Raw genomic sequence first — 27,780 nt, 5'->3', positions numbered from 1 at the left:
AGGATTTGCGGTAGCGGGGGCCTCTTTCCCTTAAACTGATTGTGAGAGCATGTGGGCGCATAATGCTAATCAGTGCTAAAATCATCGCAACACAAATGCAAACATTAAAACTCACCGTTCACCCCCCAAAAAATACCATGCACGAACAAATTAAGAACAACATCAAAAACGAAAAATAGTTCCAAGACCAATACTTCAGCACACTAGTGGCAGGTTTACAGGAGTTAGACGGTGCTGCTTAGGCATTCCCAAACAAATAAAGGAGGAACTAAAAGACAGATGAATCGGTCAAAAGCAAAAGATTTAAGCTAACAAGCTACCAAGCCAATTAAAAGGCAATAGGCAGTGTTTCACCACTGATACGGATTACTGGATGTCTCGTAGAGACAGCGCATCCACGCTGCCTAGGCGAGACCTAAAAAGGCTCAGGAAGATGACGTTTCAATAACCGAGTCAGGCTACAATCAAAGAGTTAAGAGACATTTGCGATAATGAAGAGGGGAAAAGGAAGGTATTTTTCAGAATTTTAAGGGCAAAGAAACAAAGAAAAGAGTTTGGGGAAAAGAGAAGTTTGGATCAAAATATGCACTAAATTACAGGAACAGAAAGCCGGCCAACAATTACATTCCAAATACAGGGAGAGCTAAAAGTTAGCATCCCTATTTTCAATTAGTGAAGGTGTAGTACATTGAAACGGTTAGGGCTAACTGATTAGCACTGGGATCTACTGCAAGGGAAACAAATAACTTTGAAAGGAAATGAGAAAGAAACACAGATTGGGTGTGGTCAGAGAAAAAGGATGAGAGTCAGTCTAAGACACCTCACTGCAGGTCAAGCTAAATGTGATATTAGGATAGGGTGGTACATTGTTTCAAATGCTGTTAAGAGATCTAAAAGAATTATAGCCGCTGCTTTGGCAGCGTCAACTCACATATGCATTTCATTTAGAACTGTAAACAATATGACTTGAGTTACAAAGGATGGACGAAAACCCAGTTTGTCATTGCCCAAGCCCAGGTTTTCACTGCCCAGGCACTGATGAAGTTCTAAATGCATGTTATTGTAGCATTGCAAAAGCGCTCACTACTACTTTGTGGGATGCTGAAATGCTTAATCACATGGATAACAAGCTATGCTGTGTGAGGTGTGTGTTTGGAGGGGTGTTTTGAGCCTGTATCCAAGGTGTTTTCATGTGGAGGTTGATGACTACTGAGGTAAGGTTATTGTTTTACGAGATGCAGCACTTTGTGGTGTGATGGGTGAGAGATAGGCACGAGCAAGGGACTAACAAGCTTAGCCACATGTCCAGTGCGATGCTGTAGACCCATGCAGGATAAGGAAGGAAATTAGGAAAGTCCTGGAAATCGAAAGAGAGTGGCGCACAGCAGGCAAAGATGCTGGTCAATGAGTAAAAGGATAACAAAAGGTCCGAATTTTGAGCAGTTTCATGCCCCAAGCCCCTCTCAGGATCCGTAAATTGGACGAGCGCCGATTTGGCAAGCCCTAGTCAGGTGTAACTCAGACCCCAGCTAGGCAGGCACCCTGCACATGCGAGGGTGAGACTTGAAGCAAGACTAATGGTACACTGATATTGAAATGCTTGAATACTGAAGCTGGGTAGTGTTCTGAGTAGTGTTGGATTTAGAATTTGGGTTAATTCCTTGATGACAGGGTTTAAGGTGGCTGCTCCCTCGCACTCTTGTACCTGTTTAAATTTCATTATATTTGCATAATTATAGTAGGCAATAGTGGTAGGTGCGGTTTCTTCTAGCTTTGCCTCAGCCATCTGTTGTAAATCATTTCTCATATGTTCAAGCCCGTCTTTCTTAATAAATAAGCAGAATTCCTGTCCAGACCCATTGTCAGAATACAGACCGGAATACCACTAACCTGTAATCCCGCTTACAGCGGGAACAATATGCAATTCTACCCAACCCTATCCACCTGTCATGGGATATCCTGAGAGTAAGCTATATATCACTCAAGCAGGGAACACCACTTTGGGGTAAAGGGAAAAAAGGGACAAAGGAAACAATAAAGGTTTAACAGCGGTGGTCACACTGCCGGGTGTCTTCCCCTAGCAGTAGGGTTTCTGCTCTATTCTCTCTACCCAGGCTGTCTAGCCTCATGTTACCTGTAGCAATACAAAAGAAAGACACATAGTACAACCCACACTTCCCTGTGTCATATGTAGTCTTTCAGTATGGAACATATATGTGTATGCACTTACTTCCACTTTGCCACAATCATCCTCATGCAAAAAGTAAAAGCAAAAATAAACAAAGAAAGAACGAGACACCTAGTATCAGGAGATTTGGCTATAGCACTCCATCCGAGGAATTCACACAATAAGTCTCTGTGTAGAGTTACTCAGTAGTTAATAGAATAAACAAGGAATTTATGAGCAAAGCACGTAGCTGTACGATGACTCTAAGGCAGCAGAGCATCTCCACAATCTGTTAAAGACACAGAACGTTACTAATTGAGGATACCTAAAGCCATGCCACTGATCAGTCTTGGAGACCGCAACACCGACGTCCACCTGTGGGTCCCTGCTGCTCTCGCCCCCGCCCCCGCTCTCTCACCATCTCCAGTGCGGGACGAAGGACTCGAAGTCCCAGCACTCCCTCTGCGGCGCTCTCTATCCTCATCAGCAGCAAGCGCCAGGAGGCACTTGATAAGCGGAGTAGGGCTTCCGCCCCCGCGGAACGTTCACGGGCACGTGCCGGGCGAGGCCCGGGCCAAGGGCGGGCCCGTCTGTGCCGCGGGATTGTTATTGTTGTTTCACTCCAATCTATACTATAACTACTGTCCTCTTTAGGTCTTTTTGTGCATAGGAAAGGAAGTAGTTATGGGGAAGTCTAACCCCCCCGCCCAAGGTCTAATACTAGACAGAAACCCCCAAACCAAACCCCTCTTCCTCAGCCGACCGCAACTGATAAAATGTTGAAACAGGTGTCCAGTGAAATCGAACACACAGAGAGGCATTTGTCTCTTACCCCAAGGATGCCTAGTATGTCTCAGTTGGTGGAGCTAGACACCCCTGAGGTATCCACACAACAAGTACCCCCCACTTCCCCCAGATCTACCCCTGGCATAAGTAAATGCACCCACAGTGAGAGCCAATAGGGTGGACAAGGGAGGGAGAGGGAAAAGGAAAGGAGCCCCCCAGAAGAAGAGCACAGCTAGGGGGGGACCTCGCGTTGGGCACTCTGCTGAGAGTGCGTCCACTACTAATGCAGGGAGTAGTCTCTTGGACGCTTGTGTAAACATTACATCTGACCCCCTGGGCTGGGCCCAAGCATTGAAAATAGAGCTTAAAACCTTTTTGTACCAGCTCCTTAAATCTGAATTGAGGGATGTATTGAAAAGTATCGTTACACTAAAAATATCTCTGGATGCATGGGGGTCTAAAATTGATGCAGTGCTAAATACAACTGATACCGACAAAACCCCCCCTCTCACACATTGATTTACCTCCAGAATCAACACCTTATGTGGTAATCTTAGCTGCAGTTCCACCTCTGGAGGCTGGTCGGGGCCAAACATTCTTGGAATGGAAAATCAAATGAATCCACTGGTTTAACAAACACAGACGACTCCCTCCTCTAGTACATACTGAAATTCTATTCACTCGCAGGGTTAGTTGGCTTGGCCAGAGACAAAAAGACATTTCAGGGGACTGTGTGCTGATAAATTTCAGAGATAAAAGGGCGGTTCAACACATTCTCAAATGGGGACATACAACAGCGACTGGAGGTATCCAAGTACTTCCCTTGGGTTATTTTTTATCCTCCCAGCCCTCTCTTGGACAGAATGGACAGTGTGTACAGAAAATGGGAAAAACACGCCCAGATTATTTCCCCACAACACTCAGTTCAAGAGTGGGGTAATCTGGAGTACTATAACATCTCGGTAAATAATCGCTTTTGCACCCTGGACCTGGCCGATTGACTAGCTCCTAGGTACGAAAATTTGAGCCCGGTCCAAATTATTCTCACTGATTTTTGCCACCTAGAAGTTCAAAACCCTGGCTACCAACCCCTAGCATCCTCCGTTAAGATTACTCCTCATGCTGGAGACCAGAGTACACTTAATTCTTCACAAAGTAATCCTGTACGATCTACACAGGAGCTCCTAGGGCATCAAAAACAGCCATTGATTATTCCCACAAATGTACAGCAGGGTGGGTTCTCCGAACAGAACAACATTGGATGCCACCTAGACACACAGCAGAGCACGACTACTATACAGAGCACCAAGATCCTATCTTGGAACATAGCAGGTCTAAGTGCAAAACTGGACCTTCCAGACTGGGGCGCCTATATAGACGCCCATGAGATATGCTTGTTCCAGGAAACTTGGTCAAGGGATGTTCCATATAGAGTGGGGTACGTAGCATACTCCATTCCAGCTCTACAGGGGTCCCGGGGGAGACCTTTGGGTGGTCTATCCATTTGGGTTGGCATACACTTGGGTTGTAAAATTAAAGTGATAGAAACTTTGTCCCCTGACATCCAGTGTATTTTCCTGACCTGTTTAATAATATGAAAATAGCCCTCATAAACACCTACTCACGTCCAGTGAAACAGGGGATGACTTTCTCAGGTATTGGATTGCTTGGCAACCTTTTTATACACATTGCCTGAGACCTCGTACACAATAATAGGGGGGGATTTTAATTGCCACTTTGAACCTCTAAAAGGCTTAAACATTCCTGGCTAGGGGATGGTCCCCATTAGTTCTACAAATGAATTCTCTTACCCTTACACATCTGCTTAGGGCATGCAATAGTCGCTTCTCATCCGATAGCCCGGGCACCTCTACCTTCAATAAGCTGGGTCAAACATCCATCATTGATTACATATTGGTAGATGTGGAGTTATGGCACAGAGTATTGGATTTTGTATTAAACCCTCGCTGCGAAAGCGACCATAATTCATTGGTCCTAGAAATTAAACTGCCAAGACTGGAGCAAGACCAAAGACAACCTAACCTAGTAAACTTACATTTGGTAGCTACAGGAGGAGGCAGAAGAGTTTGTTGGGAATGATTTGCTCAATCAAATGATAAAAAGGTCACTCTTTACGAACAAATTATTCACCATCTGGAACTCGCTTCCCAAACTCAAATAAATAACTCTAGCCTTGGCTGTCTCCAGGAATTAGCCAAAAATCATCAGGAAATGTTTGCTAAAATCGCTATGTTTTTCTACAACACCGATTCCAAACATATTCCCCGCGCTAGTTACAATGATTCCAGGGATGCTAAAAGTGCCCTGCTGACAGCCATTAATGATAAGGACATTATTTGTTCTAAAGAAACCAGCGCAACATACAAAAAAATCGTCTCAGGGGCTAAGTTTTCATGGTAACTGGATAACTGGATAGATGGGATGCAATTAAATTGGCCTTAGAGAATCGAGACTCGAGGGGCTTTTGGACCCTAGTGAGAACTGAGAAGTCCAAAGGCAAATTAGCAATAGAACCGAACCTAGGGGAGGAAGTCTGGAGGTTGCACTTCCAAACACTATATTCCAAATCTGTGGAGGGAGACGCACCCCCCAGGCACCTCGTAGAGTATAACTTTCCCTTGGTTACCAATGCTCCCCCTTGTTCTGTAAAAGAAGTTACTGCAGTTTTGGGCAAAATGCTTCCTGGTAAAGTGCCTGGCCTGGATAAAATACCAGGGAACCTATTTAAGAAAGAAGGCTCTGTGTGGGTCCCTTATCAAAGGAATTATTTAATGCCATCTTTCAAGGTATGGAACTCCCACCAACCTGAGCAGGAGCGAAAATCATCCCTATTTACAAGAAAGGCTCTCCATTGAACCCTGCTAACTATCGCCCAATAAGTTTAATTGACTTGACGCAAAAGCTATTTGCTCCAGTTCTTTTGGGTCGTTTAAGGTCATGGATTGATGAATATAATGTCTTAACCCCACTCCATGCGGGATTTAAAAGTAAAATTTCAACAATTGCTTAGGGCACATAAGGAAAACTTTACCGGCTCCAGGAGGGGTCGCAGCACGCAGCCCCCACCTTCAAGTACCCACAGCGCCGCTGGGTCCCTGACGTTGTGGTCGCCCCCGCCGTCGTGCAGCACCATCGCACGGCCGCGGAGCGGAGCGGACCACAACTCCCAGCTTGCCCGGCTGAAATCACCGCCCACTTCCTGCACACAGCGCCAGGAGGCGCACAAAAGGAGACAGCGCCCGGAGTGGAGCGGGGGACATAAGGAAAACTTTACCGGCTCCAGGAGGGGTCGCAGCACGCAGCCCCCACCTTCAAGTACCCACAGCGCCGCTGGGTCCCTGACGTTGTGGTCGCCCCCGCCGTCGTGCAGCACCATCGCACGGCCGCGGAGCGGAGCGGACCACAACTCCCAGCTTGCCCGGCTGAAATCACCGCCCACTTCCTGCACACAGCGCCAGGAGGCGCACAAAAGGAGACAGCTTCCTCCGCGTCGCGGGCGGCGCCGGGCAGAGCCCGGGCAGAGCCCGGGCAGAGGGCGGGCCGTCTAAGGCCGTCCAAGGACGACCTGGGACGGGACGAGCCATATCACTTTCATCATGAGTAAGCGCAAATCTGTGTCATCGGCGGCAGGCGAAGTAAAAGCTAAGGTGCCTAAGTATACCACTAGTATTATTACGTACTTAACAACAAAAGTGGGTGAACTTTCAACACAGATTGCAGAGTCAGAGCGTGAGCTGGGTCTTGCAACTAGCCCAGTGGCCGCTAACACATCTAATACTTCCACTTTCAACTGTATCCCGCTGGAACCTAGGGTCATCATTGAGTCTTGTAGACCCATCTTGCCACAATCTCCTACAGTTCTTCCATTCCGATTCTGCCTGAAACAGTGATACCATCATTCTCTGTGGCCTCGGGGGATTTAGGAAGTACAGATCAGCCTGTGGCCCAACGTCCAATTTATGTCACTGAGGAGGGCATCTCGTCTTTATTAGAAAAACTTTTTACAGAAAGACTTGAAGCCGCATTAATCCAGATTGCCTCTGACATCACTGAGACTCTGAAGGATTGTGTCAAGGGACTTGTGGCAAAATGTGACCGCATTAATGATGTCCTTAATACCCGGGCCCCTTTATCTTTTGCACCTATGGCGCCATGTCCTACAGTTGTGCAGGTTTCTGCCCCTAAGGCTGATGGTCCTTCTACAAATAGACCCACCGTCACCCTAAAGTGGCCATTGATAACCCTGTTCTAAAAAAAGGGAAAGTGGATAAAGGGATATATATTCCCACGACGGAGGCTGCTCCCAGTGTAAATCCCACAGTTAGGCCTAGAGGCCCGCAGGGGGGTTGGGCGGGAAGGGTACCCCCAGTGAATCTACCTCCGGATGCAACACCATTTGTAGCAATTCTGGTGAACGTGCCTAAACTTGCAGATGGGGTGGTAGAACATCATGATACTCTTCTTAAGCATGTTAAAAAATGGTGTAATGCGAACTGCACGGGAGAAAGTAACATCGCAGATAATATTGTAACAGGTAGAAGGGTTAACTGGGTGGGCACAAGTAAGAAAGAGGTAGTTGGAGATTGTGTAATTGTTCATTTTAAATCTAGAAATGTCGCCAGCCGTCTCTTTTGGGATGGTTCCCCATTGGACCCGGCAGACAAAGGTGTTCGAGCAATGCCCCTTGGCTTTTTCTATCCTCGAGTCTATAGGTCAGGTGAGGGTGAGAATAACATGTCACATCTTACCAAAAATGCTTGGGCTGATGACAAACTTATCTCGCCTCTGTTTGTTAACGAATGGGTGACAAAGCCACCTAGGGGCGGTGGCTTAGCTAATTCTGTAAGGAACATTCCTTCTAATAACTTACCATTGTCAAACAGGTTCACGGCTCTAGCTGATCAAATAGAGATTGACTGACTAGAGCCTGAGCATGAAAGCCTGATTGTCCCATGCTTGGACAATGCAGTGATTGTTACATCATGTAATACTGTTAGTACTGCCATAAATGACCCTTTAGAATCGGGCAGGGGGAACATCAGGTTACTATCTTGGAACATCGCGGGCCTACGGGCAAAACAGGAGGACCCGATTTGGCTACAAAAGCTGAAGGAACATGATATAGTTGCCTTACAGGAAACTTGGTCAAAAGAAAATGGTTTTTGGGTGGATGGCTATACTTCATTCTTTGTTAACGCGCAGAGTTCCACGGCGGGAAGGGATAGAGGGGGTCTGCTACTTCTAGTTTCAGTTAAAGTAGCAGGCACTGTCAAGGAAATCCCCGTTTCCTCATACTTTTTTCAGTTGGTGGAAATTCTTTTGGCAGATAAGAATAAGATTGTGTTAATAAACTGCTATAACTCCATGCAGGGGGGGGGGGGGCTAATTTTGTTTTAGAAGGCTTATCTTCTTTTTTAACCAATTATATGTCAAAACAAACCACTTTTGTTCAACTAATTATGATGGGAGATTTTAATGTTCATTTGTGCGAGTTACATTGCCAGATTGTAGATGATACCGGTCCAGAGCACACATCTTTGCCACATTTTGAGCATAGCCCCAAGGGTGTGGCAATGGAAAATGTGTTATCATTTAATGATTTATTTGAACCAGGGTTTTCAGACTTAAAAACCCGTGTGGTCACGTATAATGCAAGGGGAAGTGAATCGATCATTGATTACTTTTTTATGTCCCCGGGGCTCTTACGCCATGTATTGTTCTATAATGCAATTGTAAGCGGGATCAGCGACCATAACCCGGTGCTGTTAGTTTTGGACGCTTTCTCTGGCTTGAGCAAAGGGGCCTTGAGGGCCACCTCTACAAGGGATGTAAGGAGTAGAGACCAGGGAAGGCGCCTTAAATTGTGTAAAGTTTGCCCTGAGGACTTTCTTGGTCTAATTGAGCAAAATATGGTTGTAGAACTTGAGAAATGTAGGGACTTAGAGAGGGGGGGGGGAAGGAGGTAGTTAGTGCCTTTGAGGCCATTTGTGCCAGAGTAGAAAAAGAGCTTACAGCTAGACCAAGGAGGGGTCCTGTTCCAGCTTTTGGTTGGTTCGATCGTACATGCTCTAAGGCACACTCGGCTCTGCTGAAAGCTCTTAATCAATCCCCTAGAGATAGGTCATTGGTGGCACAGTTGAGAAAAGAATACGCTATGGTGGTCAAGTCGCGAAAAAAGGCCATCAAAGAGGAAGCCTGGGACTCTCTAATGGATTCCACCACCCTTAAACAAAGTTCCAAATTCTGGTCCATAATTAATAACCCCTTATTTGCTCAATCAAATAACATGGATCTTGAAATAAATATCCCTGAAGCAGAGTGGATTAAACATTTTTCTAATATATATGGGTCAAATGAAATAGTTGAGGCATTTGCAATGCCTTGTTCCCCAACTTCTCCTCTTAAGTTACAATTTAGTAAATCTGAAGTAGAGGTTGCGATATTAGGCTCTGCTGTTAATAAAGCTCCTGGCCCAGACGGGGTCCCTTTGGATCTCTACAAACTAAACCCAGGGATGTGGGCAGAGATCTTAGCCAATGTTTTTAACTGTGTGCTTGAGGGGGGTTTGCCAAAAACCTGGGCATGTTCAATCATAGTCCCAATTTTTAAAAAGGGCCAAAGAAACGACCCCAAGTGCTTTCGAGCTATATCTTTATTGGATTCTTCCATGAAGGTCCTGGGCAAAGTTTTGCTGGCAAGAATTAACAGTTGGTCTATAGATAAGGATATTCTAACAGATGCCCAGTATGGGTTTCGTTCAGGTAGAGGAACAGAGGACCAATGTTTAAATCTTCATTTGATAATTTCAAAATACACAACGGCAAAAAAGGGGTCAATTTTTGTTGCCTTTATGGACCTGTCCACGGCCTTTGATTTGGTCAATAGAGCCCGGCTGTGGACCATGTTGTTAAAATTGGGTCTTGATCCTCCCCTTGTGCACTTTTTGGCAGAACTCCACAAGGATTTAAAAGCATCAATTAGAATGGACCAAGAAGGCAATCGTACAGCTTGGTTCAAATCGAGCAGGGGCGTGCGGCAGGGCTGCATTCTTGCTCCCATGCTGTTCACTCTTTACATAAATTCATTAGAGAAGAATCTTTTAACTGCTACCTTGGACACACCGCGTGCAGGGGATACTCGCATCCCTGTTCTCCTGTACGCGGATGACGCTGCTTTGATAGCTCGGACCCATTTAGGTTTGCAAAGACTTTTAAATGCTTTTAGTGATTTTATGTCTTCACTTGACTTAGTGGTAAACAATTCCAAATCTCACATTATGGCATTTGGGGCTGTTAAAAATAATACCAAACAGTTCTATTGTAATGGTGATGTGATCACTAATGTCAAAATATTTACTTACCTTGGTGTTATTTATGATACCAAGGGTAGCTGGGCTCCTCAAATTACAGCCAAAACTAAAGCAGTTAGGAGCTCGGCAAATGCAATTTTAAATTTTTCTAGGAGACTGGGTGGGAAGCCGTCTGGTGCTTTATTAAGCTTGTATAGGGCAAAATCTGTGGCAATAGCCAGGTATGGCTCAGGCCTGTGGGGTTATGTGAATTGTGAATCTATTCAAAGGGAAGAAAATAAGTTCCTTCGATCTATACTAGGGCTCCCCCAATCAACAGCTACGTTTTCAGTTCACCAGGAGCTTGGTTTAGGGTATATCACTGATATCCTTCTAATGGCACCTATTTTGTTATGGATTAGGACCTGGACCAATAACAACCTAGGTTTAAATCATAAAATACTGGGGGACTGTCTAAAATTGGATAAATCTAAAAATATTGCTTGGCTATCATACATCTATAAATGTTCCTTGGACCTTGGTCGTCCTGAGATTTTTTTTGCTCCTCAGGGTCTAAGGAAATCTGATTTAGATTGGGTCAAGCTCAACTTTTCCAAATTGAAAAATGTGGAGAGGGAGGAACGCCAACTTACAAAACCCACGGTTAAAGCCCATTTTTTGACCATTACCTGCCTTGCTATACAACCGTACCTCGCCATTGTTAACATCCCTTTTCATAGGTGGCTTCTGGTAAAATTCCGGTTTAACCAGATTTATATGGTTCTTTGTGATAGTCAAAGTTGGTATAAGCAGGAGGATGCACCTGTGTGTAGTTGCGACAACTTTTCACCGCAAGATAATATGCACCTTATGCTGTTCTGTCACTTCTATATTGCGCCCAGACAGAAATACCTGGTACCTTTATTGAAGGACAAAGCCTTCCACCAGGCAAAACCAGCCCTCCTGTATCTCCAAATGTTGGATTCAGCTTTGGTCATGTTTAGCGTGGCCAACTATCTTGTTGCTGCTGTTAGGATCAGGAGGAGACGTCTTAAAATGTAATATTAGGGTTCTGCACTGAAGGATGAAATGTATTTTTTGTACCTGTAAATTTTAGCTAAATATTTATTTTTCTTTTAACTGTTTTTAAACTGTGTATATATAAATTGTTATTGATGTATGTAACCTCTCATGAATTTGTATTGTCCCTTTTTAAATTTCTTGTAGAATGCTTTTATGATTTTTAACTAAATCGAATAAAGTGGTTTAAAAAAAAAAGAAATTAGTTATTTAGACTCCAACTGATCCATTGGAACTCAGTGACCGTGGACGGTGGCAGTCTTTACCTAGCTTTCGTGGATCTTAAATCCGCATTCGACATGGTCCAACGTGACCAGCTTTGGGACATCCTACGGGATATGGGTATTCAGACGTATCTATGCCATCTATTGATACGGTTGCACCAGGACACGTATGCGAAAATTAGATACAGTAAAAAAGGGGATTTGACAGCTCCCTTTCCAGTGGAGAAGGGGGTGAGGCAGGGTTGTGTGCTCGCACCGACCCTGTTCTCCCTCTTTTTAAATGGTTTAATAGACACCCTGCAGGCAATAAAAGATATAGATTCACCAAGGTTGGCTAACCACAAAATACCTGCTCTTATGTTCGCGGATGACACGCTGCTATTGTCAAAGTCACCAATGGGCATGCAGCGGGTCATAGATGAGTTCTGAACATTTTGTAAGAATAGGGATTTGGAAATTAACATCCAAAAAACAAAATACATGTTTTTTAATGCAAAAACTAAAACTGCCCACAGCCACAAATGAATGGAAAGGCCTTGGAAAGGGTTACTGCCTTTGATTACTTGGGTCTCACCCTTAACGATAAGATGAATTGGGGAACCCAAGTAAAGAAAGCAAATTTGAAACTCACGCAAACCATCAGGGGCATTCTCAAAGTTTATAAAAGCTGCCCCCAAAAAGCTGTAGGTCCACCAGCTGAAATATATAAAACTCAGTCCAGGGGAGCCTCCCTCTATGGTGTCGAACTCTGGAGTCCTTGCTATCCGAATCTCCTCGTAACAACAGAGAACTCCTTCCTGAGACAACTTTTGAATCTCCTGAAGAGTACTCCTCTAATACCCTTGAGGATGGATCTTGGGACAGACCTGATTACTGAACTAATTGCCTCCCGCCCCCTTTTATTTTGGCATCGCTTATGGAGCACGCCTGAGCTCTCAACCTACAGGGAGGAACTTAAGGATGTACTTTCTATTCTGGGAGCAGGAAATCTGCCCTGGCTATCTTATATTAGATCCAGATGTAATTTATTGGGAATGCCAACTCTGTGGTCCTCCCCCGAGGAGACCTGCTCCCTTACTTTAAAAAAAACCATGAAGCACATTATTAAAGAAAATAATCTATCTCAACTCCTTCAGAGTACTAACACTAGCTCCCTGACCTATAGCTTTTTGGATATCAAATCGCAGTACAAGCTAGAACCTGCGTTGAATAACATCCAACCACTCCTTGCCAAGAAACTATTCCTGCAATTTAGACATGGGGTGCTTCCCCTCAGAGCTTTCACAAATAACTGGAAGGGAAGCATCAAGCTGGATTGCCCAGGGTGTAGGTTGACTGAAGAGACAGACCTCCATGTTCTTCTCTTCTGTCCGGCCTATAGTAGACCAAGAGCCAAATGGGTGCTCCAGCTATGTAAAAACCTGGGGATAAGAGATTATACTGAGGTTTACAGGTTATTAAAATACGAGACCTCCCCATTATTTTTCTTTGTAATCTCGAGATTCTTGCTTGCGATGTGGCACATGCGAAGAGCCATTATTAAGAGCCAGAGCTCCGTAACTAGCCAAGAGTGCCAAAAATCTGTCTAAGCTATCATCCTTAAAACGGAAAAAACTTATCTTCAATCCTCGTGTAAATCTGGAATGGCTACTCTGCTACTTTTATCTTTTTAATTGTTTTTACTGGATTTTTATCTCTATTTATTGGAACGTTTTTAAACATTTTAACTTCTGTAGATTTGCCATGTGTTTGAGTAGAACTTCTGTCCCTCTCTAGTATGATGCCTTCCCATTAGCATTTGTCCAAATTTTACATCCCTTTATTCCTGCTTATTCGTTTGTACCCTCCCCAAAAATGTATATACATCTATTTTTACATTACTGTGAAAATGAAGTATGGTGCTTTTCTGATATACATTTTGTCTCTGCTTTTATGGCTTTTAGCCAAAATAAAGTTTATTTGAACTTGTTACTCTTCTCATCCGACTGGTAAGTGGGTGCAATACAGCACTCCTGAGGCATAGAAAACAAGGATGCAAATGCCTCTCCCCATCCACACAACATAAGAACCAATATACCGATAGCGCTCCTGCATTACCGAAGAAGTTTTACTCAGCTAAGTAAAAATAGAAGTACGTGTCCCTCATTGTAAAGAACATGCTCCAGCGCAATTATTGACATACTGAGAAAACACGCTGGTGCGAGCGCTTCAACGACTCACACAGATGATGCGCTCCAGTGTTGGAACAACAGAATACGGATTTCCTCACTGGCGTGTAGTCAAACAGCCACACACACAATGCGCTCCTGCGCTGGTTTCTTTTGAAACAAAGCCTCCAAATGGGAATGCGCTCAAGTATGGTTCTAGCGAGGCTGGCTCAGACTTCCGACTCCGACTCCAATTGACAAGCACTGGTCAGTTTGTGGGCGGAGTTAAAATAGTCATGCCTTTGGTGCCAACGGTGAGTCCCTCCCACATGGATGTTATGGGAAATGTAGTTTGCAATTCACCTCACCCACAACCACTCGTATTTTCATTCATACCTAAGCTGAGTATGTGTCACTGAACATTATCTGCGCATGGTCGTGACACCCATCTAAATCCCTCCTTGGCGCCTGGACCAATCTTTAATAAACTCAAGACCTCTTACATTAAATCCATTAGTAAAAGTTAGTCAGTGTCATGACTGATCAGCCCTCTACCTGACTTCATCTCCTCCCTCAGTCTCAACTGCTACAACTACGCTTGTGACACCAAAATCAGTTTCAAGTTTGAAAAGAATTCTTGGGCCATAAGCCAATACTTCCAAGTCCAAGTCGTTGACTACTGGATGCTAACTAATGGCCTTAAGATGATCAAAAACAAAACAGAGATACTAACTTGATGAGATATGAACCAACTGAAACCCACTTTACCATCGGACCAAAAGTACAAGGTATACATTTGCTACTAACCAACAAAGGCAAATATGATTCTTGTGGAGACTCTGGACTTCAATCTCTTGCTTGTGGCACAAATACATTCAGTTCCTTTAGAAGTTTTCTACATCAGGCGATCCTTACACTGAGCCCCTTACCTAGGATTCCCTCAGAGTACAAGCACTCATTGTCTTAGTGCATTTTTGTCTCAATTGAGTAAACCGTCTCTAACTCAAAGGCCTTCTCTATCGGTTCCGTAGACTACAGGGATTCCAGAGCGCAGCTTCGATCCAGCTCCTCAATCTACATATTCAGATTGGCATCTTGCTGGATTTTCAATTTTTGTATCGGTTAACTGTGGATAGAGTAATGAATGTCCATGACACTTTAAGAATCCAAAACAATTGACCATTCTTCCTTCAAAATAGACTGTACATTTTACCAAACTAGATCACTCTATTCTATGCTGCCAACTCCTGACCATCCAGCTCTTCAAAATGTTGTGCACTGGCAGCACTCTTTTACTGTTTAGAATGCGGGTTAGGCTAATTCACAATCACACTGAATTTTAGAGTACGTCGAAGACTTGGATCTTTCAATCTGCAATATTGAATGACAAAAAGGAAAAATGAGAGGCACCCACAAGCTTGGCCCTATATTTTCATACACTTCTCTGCAACACGCTCATGCCTATATGCAGCTTGCAGTTCAGAGCAAATGCTTGGAGCATTTTATGCAATACTCACGCATGAACCGCAACACCTCCCAAATGGACAAAACCTCAAACCATCCGTATCAACCGTGAACCCGAAGAGGCTACCCATGAACCACCCCAGGGTGCATGAATAGGTTTGCCACCTGCCAAGTATTTTACTAGCCTTGCTGGTACTTTTATGCCAAAACAGGTACAATTTGGAAAATCGTTACATTATTAACTCTAGGCTTCACATATATGATGGAAATAAGTCAAAAAGGTGTGAATGTTACCTATGCTATTACTAAATTTCTATGTTAAAAAGGGAATGCAGCTTTTACTCAAACTGTTGTGCGAGAACCAGCCCCTGGCCCTTCCAGTACCACAAAAATACTCACAAAATGCCGCTATTGTTTCAGTGAATGGTGCTTACACTAGAATACGAAATTATCTATAAATTCTATAGCGCAATACAGTTTTGAGCTTTTATTGTTGCTATTGAAATTGTTGGATCGCTGTTTAACAATTTTTCTGAAATACTTTTCAATGATTACTAATGCCATTAATTGATTATTAGTTTAACCTCCATGTATGCATTTCGTATCTTTTATCTCTATACTACTATTATGATTGCAGAAGTAACCTGGAACTTTAATTTGAGTTTCCCGAAAGTTGACTAAATGATTTTGAGTATAAAATGTCAGTGTTTATTCCGTATTTCAGTTTCTTGTATTCAGAAAACAAAAAAGGGGCGTGGTGCAATAAAACAAAGGAAATTGTAGTGAATAATATACCAAATGAAAACAAATGCTGCAATGAAACACCCCTAACAAGACCCAATATGCAGCAGAAGTCAACTGCGATTTTCTTCAGAGCAGTTATAAGAAGGAGCATAAAACAATTGTATCTGGTCAATTGGAGTTTGTACTGGGGTGGCCTACTTTCGAATGCCTACAGGCACCTTTGTTCAATGAAATTTTAAACATGTTCATTGACATTATGAAATTGCTTCTCTTAATCAACCTCTGACCGCTTCATTATGGAAGATATGCTGCCTGATGTGGAACGTCTTAAATTTGAAAGATAGATTCATCTTTCTCTGGCGTGTGTCTCCTTGGGTAGAAACATAAAATGCATCAGCCTCATACTATTCAACACGTTGGTGCCTCAAACCTTGTGTTTCTCTATTCTCTCTGTTGTCTCGTGTCTGTTGACTCACTACCACTGTTGTATTCAGTAAATGTGACTTAGCTCCCACCTGCTGCTGCCTGCTGCTTACCATTGGTGCAGTCCAGTGACCCTCTTCTTTGCTGGCTCCTAATTGTTATCCACAGCCAGATGGCACTTCCCTTTTTTTGCAGAAGAGCACCGGCCAAGTACAGTCTGGTTATGTTTGCAGTGCTTTTCTGTTGTTTGAAAATAACTCATTCTTTTTAGGTTGAGCCTAGCGTTGCAGCGCATGCGCTGCTCTGTTTGCAAGGCATGCTGTATTAGGGTATGTTTTAGAAGTGGAGTGGAATCCCCGCCCATTTTAATTGGCTGGCATCATCGTCCATGGTAAATGCTGGCTTCCGATTGAGAATGAGGCTTCTTAGTCCCTCCTTGTTACCGCCCGGTCTTCTTTTGGGGCCGCCCACCAGGACTGGATCTTTTACTTGCGGCGTTACACTGTCTCCTTCAGTCAGTACTCACTATATTTATTTCAGAATGGCGACAGCTTGTTTTACTTGTGTGTGGATGGGGGCTGACTGTCGCATAACTTCCAAAACTTCCTGGTCCCCAACCCGACTGACTACGAAAGGACCTGATGCACCTAAAGGGAAAATATACCCACCGGGAGAAAATACAACTCAACCACCCCAAATCAGTGTGTGGTGTACTCTGCCAGAACCAAGTCGTACCCGAAACCTGACCCTCAGCTTCGCTACATTCCCCTAAAGACAATGCTGCACATTACTTCACAGACACACAGAAAGAAAAACACACAAGAGGCACAGTTCAAGTCCACCGTTAGCCCTCACACCGGACAATTTCCATATACGTATGTCATTGATAAACACACATTACCCTAATGGTTTACCATTCTTCAGCTATCACAGGACAACCTGTCCCATAGCAAGCCAAAAGTGCTGATCTTACCTTGCGCAACCCACCAGAAGACAGTAAAATCTGATTGTCTCAGCTTTCCTTTCTACTCTAACCAAATTCAAGAAGTGAAGGCAAGGGGCGGTGAAAGGAAAAGCGAGTTTACAGTATTCGACAGGCTACGTGTAGATACTGGGCGAGCCATCATGACTATAGTTCGACATCAATCCTGTGACTGGCCAGAAAAGATGACTGCCCCGAAGAAGAAGGTTCACCTACCCTGGAAGGGTCCTCCTTCTGCTGCTGCTCTGGAAGAGACAGCCATGCCGCCCCAGAAGTGTTCGCCTACAGGTTGCTTCTGTTGGTTGGTGCTTTGTGAGTAGTACCTTAGCAGACCCCATGGGAAGGTGGCGAGTGTCTCCGGGCTCCGGAGAGCGAAAACTCACAATGTAAGAATAACAGTGAGAGCAGCCGGAACAAAACCAAACGGGAGGAGTCAGGAAAGGACACAGGAAATGCTGGGGAATGTAGAACAAATGTTCCGGGAATGCACACATTGCTCATCAGTGAGAAGCAGAGCGTGTGACAGCCAGCCAATGGTCTGTGAGTGCATTTGCATTCTTTTTGAGAAGCTGACCCACCACGTTAATTGACAAGGTGAATTGCCATAATAAAGCTGCCCTCTCCTTTTTTTTGTATGTGTCTTGAGCAGACCGCTATTCTCTCTTCCAAATCTGACTATCAATGCAATAGGTCTCGCATTTATGCAAGATTGAGCTATTGGCATTGTAAGTTACAATTACTTTTATTTATGTTTTGGGTTTTAAAACATAAATCAAAGGCATTGTCATTTACAACGCCAATAGCTTAAATTCTCGTAAATACGAGACCTATTGCCTTGCAAATGCTTGTTTTTAAATTGTAACTTTCTACCCGCACGTGATATTCCTCCTGTTGCTGCGTATTTTATTTCTTTCCTTAGGAGTACTTTTCACCAGGGCTGTTCATGCTCGCTGTCGTTTACACCTCCCAGACTACAAGGGGGGCTTGGGGGGGGGGGCAGCCGACCGTAGGGAGGTCCCCACCCCCGGGCTGATTGGGAGGGGTTAGTGGGGGGGGTGTCATCAGAGGCCAGCCTTGGGCTGCATTTGGGCTTGTTTTGGGCTCCCTCGGTTACTACTGAGGGAGCCCAGTTATATATTCTTTGGGCTCCTCCTCCCGGCCACCATTTTAGGTTGAATGACCTGGTGGCCGGGAGCTCTTTAGATTATTCGAAAAATTTTCGAAAGTTTGTGGTGCTTTATTCTTAGATATGTCTGGTGAGGACTATCGTGTTCTTGAGGCGATCCGCCTTCTCAGTGAGGCTGGACGCCTGGACTTGGTTTTAGGTGACGTGCCTGGAGCGGCGCGTCCTCGGCGGCAGGCCTCGGGGCGTGTTGCGGCGGTGGTCGCGGCGTGTGGTTCGCCGAAGAAGTCACGGAGGGAGGCGGTAAGTGAGAGGGGCCGCCCGCGCTCTAGGAGGGCGGCCCCTAGTGTTGTGGCGCATGCGGAAGGGGAAACTGTTCCGTCGCGCGAGGCGGGGTTGGGGGAGGGTGAGGCGTCTTTTCCCCTGGTGTCCGTGGGGCTGCCGGTGAGGTCGCTTTCAGTTCCCGCTATCAGAGGCAAGCGGGGCGGTATGCGCGGAGGCAGGAAGCGCTCGGCTTCTGCCTCCGTGTCTCATGACGTAGAGCGGTTGAGTGAGGAGACGGCGGTTGGCGCGCATGCGCGTGTTGGAATCTTCGAGCCTCGCGCTGGCGGTGTGGGTGTGTTGCCGGCTGTTGGGCCGGATGGACAATTTATTGATTTAACGGACCTGGGGGCTCGGAGGACTGAACAGGTTGTCACTCAAATGGCATGCGCAGGGGCTGGTGGTGATAGTTTTTCGACGCCGGCCCGTGTTTCTGGGGAGGTTTTACAGGCTAGTGATGTTGCCTGTGGTACAGTACAGTCTGCGTTTGTCCCATATAGCCCCTTGTTGTTTCCCCCCCCCTGCCTCATCCCGGGGGGAGGTGCTTTCTGTGCACAGTGGTTCTGTGGGGGAGGGGGAGTGGGCGCAGGTGGAGAGGAGGGCTGGGGCAGGTTTGCTGGGCCTGCAGTCTGGTCGTGTTCTGTTGTGTGATCCACAAGCTGTTTCTGGGGCTGGTGGGGGGTTCATGGAGCCTTCTGTGGGTGGTGCTGTTAGTTTTCCTCTGCAGGAGGGTGGTGATAGGCAAGTGGGTGCTAGATCTTGGGAGGGTCTAGATGTTTTTCCCTCATGGGCAGAAGGGGTCCGTGATGCGGGCAGGGCTACACCCATCCAAGGGACTGATATGCTGAGTGGTTTTGGGGGCACTTTGAGTTTTCCAGGTTTGCCTGTTGGGGGCAGATCGCTTGGGATGAGGGTGCAGCCCCGCTCTGATATCCAGCAGAAAGGGCAGGGTGGACTGGCATCGGGACCTGCGTCTCAGATGGTTCAGGAGTTGTTGAACTGGAGTAGTGGTGGTGAGGACGTGGAGCCTTCCCCTCCTCGGCGGGGGTTGCCGGTTCGATCTACGGGGTCTGTTTCTCAGGAGGCTGGTCCAGTGCAGTTTAAGGATTCTAGTTTTTGTATGGCTGGTGATGTTGATAGTTTTGGCCGTTCTGGTAGTAGGGGTCCCGGCACATCAGTTCAGCCTTTTTCTTTGCAGGTCAGAGAGCGTCGTGGAGAGGCAGACTTGGTAGGGTGGAGTGCGGCCCAGTTACACCGAGGAGAAGGGAGGGTGGAGCCTGGCGCGGCATACCCCGTACCGGCGAGGGACCCCGGCGCGGTCAACGTAAGCAGGTCAGGTGCGACCTCGTTGGCCCCAACGTCTTCCTTTCAGGATCTCGGCGCGGTCGGCAGAAGCAGGTCAGACGCGTCCTCGCTGGCCCCAACTTCTCTTTCTACAGGTATCGGCGGGGTCGGCAGAAGCGGACCCGGCGCGTCCTCGCTGGCCCCATTGTCAGGTCCTCTGGATATCGGCGGGGTTGGCAGAAGCAGGACCGGCGCGTCCTCGCTGGCCCCACATGTTTCTTCTCATCAACAAAGGGATTCATCGTTGGTTAAGCTGTACAAATCTGGTCAACGTTTGGGGGAGTACAGACGGGTCCAGTCGGCTCCCCCGCCTACAATGTCAGTACGGGCTGGTAAGGCCCGGGTTGGTTTCAGAAGTCCGGCAAAGGTGTTGGATCCTCCTCGGTTGGAGGAATCTTTGGTTTTAGATTATGATGAGGAGAGCCCTGAGGAGGGCGAGATACGTGCTGAGGGTACAAGGGGGGGGCTTTTTCACGCTTCTGATGATGTTTTACAGGCACCGGTGGTGGTGCGACGAGAGCTACAGTTTCCAGACCAACTCGAGAGAGCGGCCCCGTGGTGAGGGTTCCTCGGTCAGGCATTGATGTTGAACAGATGGCATGGAGAGAGAGGCCGGCCCAACTGCCTTTATTGAATCCAGGTGAGCTTGCTGGGCCGCGGGACAAGCCATTGATGGTTTCTGTTGGAACGGGGGGGGATCCTCCTTCAGAGGGTGTGGATCTTAAGCTCCACAAGGGTCGTTATGTTAAGGATCAAGGAGTGGGTACGAGTGACGGGGGGGTGGGTTCTAAGGTGGATTCCGGGACTGTTACGGAGCCCATGGAGATAGGTAAGGACCCCCACACAGCAAGGAGCTTAAAATAAAGAAATTGCCTTACATGGGCGTCACAAAACCTTTGGGCGCTCATTTAATGCTGTCTACTAAGGAAAGGATTTGGAAAGGGGAGTACGTTGAATTATTGAAGCTTTTACATAGGGAGGTTAGGTCTAAGGAGGGGTCTAAGGAGGAAGAGTATGAGTTGGCCAAGCGCCCAAAGGTTCCTTTGACCATAGAAAACTGGACAGCGGCATTTCTTATATACGCTAGTGTGTATTGTGAGAAATTCCCTGAGCGCTGTGTGGCACTTTTTAAGTATATGGATGTGATCAGGAAAGCGCAGATTACTGGCAGTGGTTATGCCTGGTCACAGTACGATGAGGAATTCCGGGCTCGGATGGCTTGGGATCCTGAAGCGAAATGGGGGGAGTTGGATAATGACTTGTGGCAACACACTATGGGAGCCTCGGCAGGTGGTAAGACAATTTTCACAGCTAGTGGGTATCCATTACCTTCACGGCCCTTTCAGGGTAGGCCCACTCGGGGAGGGGTGGGTGCAGCTGCGTCAGTCCAATCTGCCAATGGGACATGTTGGGATTTTAACAGAGGATATTGCCCAAGAGAGTATTGCAAATTTCGACACGAATGCTCCCAATGTGGTAAACCGCATCCACTGTCCAAGTGTTGGGGGCCTCGGGTTACAGGGGGAAGACAGTGGTCACAACAGACAACCAATGCCCCTGCCCCTGCACAGCAGCCTCAACCTTACAGGGGGGGGAAGAACACTTCTGGAACTGGGCCCAAAGGCTCATACGCCAGTTAATCCTTTTCACTTGGCTGTGGCTCTGAGGGGCTACGGGAATGTCGAGGCTGCTAAGTTATTGTTGGATGGTTTTCAGGAAGGTTTTCGTCTTGGTTACACAGGGCCGCGGTTGCGGCGGTGGTCAAAGAATCTATTGTCGGCCAATGAACATCCAGAGGTGGTGCAAGACAAATTGGACAAGGAAGTGCGGGAGGGGAGGATGGCGGGTCCTTTTGGTGATTGGCCCTTGGAAAATCTTATTGTCTCCCCAATTGGTGTGGTGCCTAAGAAAGAGCCTGGGCAATTTCGTTTGATTCAACATTTGTCATGGCCGGAGGGCTCATCAGTTAACTATTTCATTGATGGTGAGGCTGCTTCAGTGTCTTATTCTTCAGTGGATGTGGCCATGGCCCTGGTTGTATCTGCCGGCACTGGTGCGGCGATGGCAAAATGTGACATCAAATCGGCATTCCGTTTATTGCCTGTGCATCCTGGGGATTGGGATCTTTTGGGGATTCAATTTCAGGGGAAGTGGTATGTGGATAAGGCTCTACCAATGGGTTGTTCCATATCCTGTGCGTTATTTGAGACCTTTAGCACATTTCTCCAATGGTTTTTCACCGACACATCAGGACATCAGCTTGTGACTCACTACCTGGATGATTTCTTTTTTGTTGGCGCTCCCAATTCCTCAGCATGCCAGAATGCTTTGCGAACATTCCAAACTCTGATGGAATTTTTAGGTGTGCCATTGGCACCGGAAAAGACAATGGGCCCCTGCGCGACCATGTCTTTTTTGGGGATCGAGATTGATTCTGCTGTTATGGAGGCACGTTTACCAGTGGATAAAAAAGAAAAAATGTTGGACCTCTTACACGTTATGTTGAACAAGGCAAAGGTGACAGTGAAGGAAGTTCAGGTGCTGCTGGGCCATCTTAACTTTGCTTGTAGGGTGGTCAGGGCAGGTAGAACTTTTTGCAGGCGTTTGGGTAGAGCTCTGTCTGGTCAGTTTTTACCTCACCATCACGTTCGCCTGTCAGCAGGTGTTAAGGAGGATCTGCGGATGTGGGTAGCCTTTTTACACTCTTTCAATGGCATTCCTCTATACAGAGAAGAGAATTGGATCTGGGACGTTCAAATTTTTTCAGATGCGGCAGGCAGTGATGGTTTCGGTCTTTACTGGCAGGGCAGATGGTGCGCTGAACAGTGGCCTGCTGCGTGGAAGGACGGTGGCAGGAGTATTGCCTTCCTTGAGCTTTTCCCTGTAGTGGTGGCATTGACTTTGTGGGGGCAGGAGCTTGCTCACAAAAAAGTGCTGTTTCGAATTGATAATAAGGCTGTGGTGGACATTATCAATCGGCAGTCGGCCAAGGATGCTCACATCTTGAAGCTCTTGCGAGTCTTTGTGTTGGGGTGCTTGACGTATGACATCAGTTTTAAGGCCTTACACATTCCTGGGGTGGACAATGACATTGCGGATGCTTTGTCTCGTTCACAGTGGGAGAGATTCCATGGGCTAGCCTCGGAGGCGGACAGGACGCCGACCCGCATGCCGGAACATCTGTGGACTGTAGGCGAGACAGGGTTTTGCAGTTGGTGGTAGGTTCGCTTGCAGTTTCCACTAGGACAGCGTATGAATTGGCCTGGAAAGAGTTTTTGGAATCTGGGGCCGGCTGGCGTGCTCCGGGCTGGAGACGATCTGAAGATGTGGTACAGTTCATTCTTCACTTGATGGACAGGGGTTTGACACGTGTGACGATTACTGGAAAATTGGCTGGTATTGCTTTCATGGGCAAATTACTGTGGGGCTATTCTCCTTCAGCGGGGGAGGTGGGTAAGCGTATGCTTGAAGGTTGGGCTAGAGAGAGGGGTAGGGAACACATGGTTCGCCAACCTTTGTCTTGGCAGACATTGGCCCGAGTTTTGCAGGTTTTGCCCTCAGTTTGTTCGAATGAGTTTGAGGTTTGCCTGTTTTCTACTCTTATGGTTTGGATGTTTTTCGGTGCTTTCCGGGTTTCGGAGTTACTGGGGTCGAAAGTTGCTTTTGGGGTGGGATGGGGGAATGTTCGATTTTTGGAATCAGGGTTGCACGTTTGGTTGGCTCGGGCAAAAACTGATCAACACAGCAAGGGGAGGGGCATTTGGCTGGAAGCTTCTTCCCCTCCTGAGACGTGTCCTTTGAGGTGGGCCAGGCGTTTGCGGGACTGTTCGGGGGCCGCCTTTGAGGGCCCTGTTTTTCGACATATGGATGGTTCCAGGGTGACTGAGTATCAGCTGCGCATGGTTCTGCGTAAAGCGCTGCGCTTCATGGGCCTGGATGAGACACAGTATGGTACACATTCTTTCAGGATTGGGGCAGCAACAGAAGCTCATAACAGGGGTTGGTCGCAGCAGGACATTATGTCTCTAGGGCGTTGGTCTTCCAACTGTTTTAGGCGCTATGTGCGTACTGATCCTGTTTCGGCGCCTGCGGATGATAATTTTTCTTGAGTTTGATGCTGCTTTTCTCTTTCAGGTTCGGTGGCCGCCCCCCGTTCTTCTGTCATGACGATCTGAATAGTGGGACATTCCTTCATTAGGCGTGCGGAAGATCAAGCTATAAGAAGCTATTTTGGTCCCACGCTTGGTTTTAATTCTCGTTTGTTTAATGTTGTATGGAAGGGGAAGGGAGGTATGATCTGGAGGGAGCTTATTCCGGCTTTGAATTCTTGGTTGGTGGGAGGTATTTGTCCTGATGTACTGCTCTTGCACCTTGGTGAGAATGACCTTTGTGGGGTGAAAGGGGTGGTTTTATTGAGAGCCATGAAGAAAGATCTTTCCCTTATTCGTCAACAATGGGCGGGGTGCCATGTCTTATTGACAGAGTTGGTCCCTAGAAGAACCTGGAGGGGCGCGATCAAGCCTAGGGCGGTTGATAAGGCGCGCAGGAAGTTGAATTTGGAGGTTTCCCGTTTTTGTAGAGATCTGGGTTTTGGGCGGGTGTCCCACAAGGACATCCGTTATGACAATATGGAGTTTTTTCGCAGCGATGGTGTTCATTTGTCTCGTATAGGGATGGATTTATACTTACTGGAATTGCGAGAGGTACTCTCAAGGTGCTTGCAGATTCAAATTTTTTTGGGTTGGGGGGCGTGGCTAGCAGCCAAGCATGGCGGCTGTCTAGAAGACTAGCTCCGAGTGAGAGGCGGCCTCTCCGATAATCCGTGCATGAATCCGTGGCTATTCACGACCTCTGACGGGGGGACCTGAGACCCAGGACCGGGCAGTACTGGCGGCAGAAACTCCGGTACAAAACTGAGTCCGGACGGCGGAGCTACAGCCGAGTGCACCAGCGGCCTGGAGCCTGAATAATGACCGGGGACTCCGGCTGCGGAAGAAGCTGACCGGAAGTGCAGCCGGGCCGGGAGGAAGAAGCCGGAAGTGCCCGTTGACCGAAGTGTGGACATAGAGTCGGGCCGCAGCGTTACATTATGTATACACCGACACGCGAGCCGAGGTGAGGCGGATGGATGGCTTGGCAGGCAGCGTGTCGCTACTGGTGAGACGGCTGGTGAACGAGTAGCGCTGCGGGATACACAGGCGCCGACGTTGGGGAACAGCTGTGCGGGACCCCTCCAGCCCTCTCCAGTGGACCTAATTGAGTGGCGGACAAAGTCCGGTGACACCCGCGGCTTGTGCGGCGGGCGCAGGCTTGAAGACGGGGAATCCAACGGGCGGTGCGGGGAGTCCTTCCGACCGACCTGATTGTTAAGGCCATGGACTATTAAGCTATCGGACCCGGCGGCACATCAGAGCGCGTAGCGCCGGAGAGTGGGGAAGACCCTAGCGCACCAGATTACACCATTTCCCTGGACAACAGCACTGTTCACCGTGAGTGCGGGATGCGGGTTTTGGCATTTGTGGTGCCGAGCGGGGCCATCATTTGGAGTGCCGCTGCTGCCAATCAAGCCAGTCAGGACACAGATACCACTCTCTAAGCCTGCTCAAAACAGCGTTTACCCCCTGAGCTGGTTGGTTTGGTGACGAGTGCACAGCGTCAGGGGTTGGGAGAGGCCCTAGCTCGCCGAGATACGCCACCACCACGGGACAACAGTTTACCACTGCTGCGAAGTGCGCTTTTGACTGGAATCGCCGACAAGAACGTCTAAGCCCCCAATCCCGCCGAGCAGGGATAGAACATTACTGTGCAATCGTGGGTGCCGTCTAATTGGGACTGACCATATGTATGCCCGTGTCCATCCAGCGGCACTGTGAGGAATCGAGTGTGCAACGGTTATCGCCAACGTTGGGCGAGGCACGGACTACGCGACCGTAGAGGGGTGGCGTGAGAGTTTGAGTGACGGCTGGGCGAAAACACGCTGCTGCCCCCCCCCCTTCTCCCCGCACCGCTCCCTAGGACACTCAACCGGTTCGGGGGAACAAAAAAAAAAAAAAGAGGCAGACACCATGGCGGGTAAAGGCTCCAGAAGTGGCACGGCGCAATCTCGTTTGGAACGCTACGCATACGACAAGAGTGCCTCTCCCCCGGCGGACGGCAGACTACAGGCTACGAAAACAGCAGACGGAGCAGGGGTGGCGCAGGTACAAACCACGGTGGGCTCCATATCTACCGGGATAACTCTCATCAGAGCGGATCTCCATAAAATGTCTGAAAAGGTGGGATCGCTGGAACTAGTCACGAAAGCACTGGTGGAGGATGTGTCTGCATTACAAACAGAGATGGAGAAAACAGCGGCGGAAAATAAGGTGCTAAAAGAGAAGCTGGATGACCAAGAAGGGCGCTCTAGGAGAAACAACATAAGAATCCTTGGGGTTCCAGAATCTGAAGGTGTCAGAGCGACTGATCTCTTTGTGGAAGACCTGATTAAGACGAAACTTCAGCCTAAAGGTCTGTCGACTTTCTTCTCGGTCGAGAGGGCGCATAGGGTGCCGGGAGGACGACCAAAGACAGGGGCAGCTCCAAGGCCCATCTTGGCGAGATTGTTCAACTTCCGAGATAGGGATGCCATTCTACAGGCAGCAAGAGTGTCCCCTCCAGTGAAGATCCAGAACTCCACCCTGGCCTTCTTCCCGGACTATACCGCGGAGGTGGCCCGTCGACGGAGGACGTTCTTGGACATCAAAAGAGATCTGAGGGCCAGAGAAATCCCATACTCAATGTTGTTCCCAGCTAAGCTGCGGGTGGTGGCGGAAAATAAGACATGGTTTTTCGACAATCCGGATGTAGCCCGGGACTGGCTTGACGGCTGGAGACCGGCTTCTCAGCCACGCCGCACAGGCAGGAACTCAAGAGATCGACGCACGGAAGAACGCACAGACACTCAGGAACCGGGACCAGAGGGTGAGGGGCGCTCACCAGCGAGAAACAGTAGTCATGGAGACTCAGTGGCGGAAGAATAACGAGCCGAAGGGTATGGAACATTTATCAGCTACAGAACTGCCGAATAGGCTGCCATGGACGCTGGGATGAGGACCTCCGAGGAGGGTAAGGGGGGTCGCTGCCTCCGGAGTATTCTTCTCCCCCAACGAGCAAGTAACTTTGTGTTTCAATGTGGGATGGGTTAAGCACTCTGCTGAGTTGGGGTGGCGGATAGTTCAAAGTCCGTGTAGCAGGGGGGCAGGGAGGGGGGGAATTCAGGGAAGAGGGGAGTGGGGAGTGTTCTTTTTTCTCTGTTTAACTTGTTTGACTCATTGGGGTGGTGTGCGATGTATATGTATTGACGTATTGGTGGGTGTAGGCCAAGCGCAACGTAGCCAGTCCACAGTGAAAGCGAACCTGTCTCTACATGCACAGAGGAATACCTACGCAGATGGGTGTAGACCGGGAATAATGATACCAATAACTGCGACAACCGTGTCCATCCTTATAGACGGGAAATGGCGCGCGATATTCAGACTGATGCCTTAGATGTAGTTCCCCACTCGGGGCCAGTAAGTCCATTACAGTTGATGTCCTGGAATGTGCGAGGACTGGGGGACAAGATAAAGAGGGGGCTGGTTTTACAGGGTATCAGGAGGTTGAATCCTGACTTGATCCTTCTTCAGGA

The 27,780-nt window shown here is 47.6% G+C and overlaps 1 protein-coding gene across 1 annotated transcript in view; it reads left to right on the top strand.

Annotated features, from left to right (window-relative positions):
* The window catches only part of TMEM178A (transmembrane protein 178A), a 416,467-nt gene that overhangs the window by 132,305 nt on the left and 256,382 nt on the right, over positions 1 to 27,780 (top strand). The window lies entirely within an intron of this gene.

Source organism: Lissotriton helveticus, chromosome 6 (assembly GCF_964261635.1).
Source record: "Lissotriton helveticus chromosome 6, aLisHel1.1, whole genome shotgun sequence".
In the NCBI taxonomy this organism is placed as follows: Eukaryota; Metazoa; Chordata; class Amphibia; order Caudata; family Salamandridae; genus Lissotriton; species Lissotriton helveticus.
Note: the sequence above shows the minus strand (reverse complement) of the source record. Positions and strands in the feature narration are given on the sequence as shown.